The following is a 1,628-nucleotide window of genomic DNA, read 5'->3' on the forward strand; positions in this document are numbered from 1 at the left end:
ATAGGAGAGGGGTTGCATGGGGTAGGAGAGGGAAGGCAGGTTGTGGTGCAGATTAGGGCAGATTTTCTTTGTAGAGTGGGCGAGGACAGAGATTGTGTGTGTGGAGAGGTCTGGAGCTGTGGGGAGGGCAGAAGGCTCCACATGGGCAGAAAAGAGGTTACAGTAGCCATGAGAGGTACAGATGATTCTGTGCCATTTGGTCACCCAGCTCAGGTCCCCTTAGCAGTCGGGTTCCTCCCTCGCATCCTACGCAGGGCCCTGTGCACCTCCTTGTTCCTCAGTGTGTAGATGAGGGGTTGAGCATGGGGGTCACCATGGTGTAGAAGAGGGACACCATCTTGTCCTGGTCCTGGGAGTCACTGGATGGAGGCTGTAGATACATGGAAATGCCCGTGCTGTAAAAAAGCAACACCACGGCTAGGTGGAAGGTGCAGGTGTTGAAGTGCTTGAACCTGCCCTCCGCTGACCGAATTCTCAGCACAGCAGTGCCAATGTAACTGTAAGAGACCAGGATGAGGCCTAGTGGCACCAGCAGGAAGATCACCGAGCTGGCAAAGATCTTGGCCATGTTGGCAGAGGTGTCGACACAGGCCAGCTTGAGCAAGGCTGGAACCTCACAAAAGAGGTGGTCTATCTGGTTTTGCCCGCACCAGGGCAGCCTCAGCGTCAGGATGGTATGAACGGTGGAGTTGCTGAAGCCACAGAACAAGGTGGTGGCCACCATCTGCAGGCAAAGGTGGTGGCTCATGATCTCTGTGTAGCGCAGCGGCTGGCAGACAGTGGCATAGTGGTCATAGGCCATGATGGCCAGCAGGAGGCACTCGGTGCAACCCAGCGAGAGGGAGATGTAGAGCTGGGCCACACAACCGGCCCTGGAGATGGATTTGTGGGCGTGTGGAAGTTCACCAGCATCTGGGGTCCAATGCTAGTGGTGTAGCAGAGGTCCAGGAGAGAAAGGTTGCTGAGGAAGAAATACATGGGCATATGGAGATGGGGGTCTACCCATGAGACCACGATGATGGTGGTGTTTCTAAGCAAGGTCATGGTGTAGCAGATTAAGATGAGCACAAAAAGCAGCATCTCTAACTGCAGCCGGTCAGACACCCCTAGCAGGATGAATTCCCCCAGGAGCTTTGGTTTCCATCTTCCCATGCCCCTTTGCCGTACATCACCTGTAGGGGCATGGGAAGATGGAGAGGTGTAGGGTGAAAGAGTAAGGGCGAAAAATAACCGGCAGCAAGGAGACTTGTGATAATAGGTGTTAGCATTGGGGTTGGCAGTGGGTTTTTTTGGAATGATAATCTTGAGTCCTACAAGACAGGTAAGTGTTAAGTGAATGGGTTTGGGAAAGACTGGAAGACTGGAATGTAGGATCTGTGAGTATTGGTGGCAGTCCTGGGATCCATGATAGCATTGGTAGGAAATGTGGGATCCACCACAAGTATTTGGGCGGGGGCGGGTCTATGTGAGAATTACATAATTAGCTGTTTAAAACAATTAATGTTTAGCTATGTTCCAAAGAGTACAGAACCAGGATGGTCCGGGGAGATAAGGATTTGGGGAATCAGGCAAACATCAAGAAAGCTGACTTGGGAGAAGTTATGATGATGGATTGGTGCCAATCTGTG

The 1,628-nt window shown here is 52.1% G+C and overlaps 1 pseudogene; it reads right to left on the bottom strand.

The window, feature by feature from the left end:
- Nucleotides 1-209: 209 nt before the first annotated feature.
- Nucleotides 210-1,152, bottom strand: LOC125621487 (olfactory receptor 2G3-like; annotated as a pseudogene).
- Between the last annotated feature and the right edge of the window lie 476 nt (nt 1,153-1,628).

The sequence above is a fragment of the Caretta caretta genome, chromosome 14 (genome assembly GCF_965140235.1).
Source record: "Caretta caretta isolate rCarCar2 chromosome 14, rCarCar1.hap1, whole genome shotgun sequence".
Classification (NCBI taxonomy): Eukaryota; Metazoa; Chordata; order Testudines; family Cheloniidae; genus Caretta; species Caretta caretta.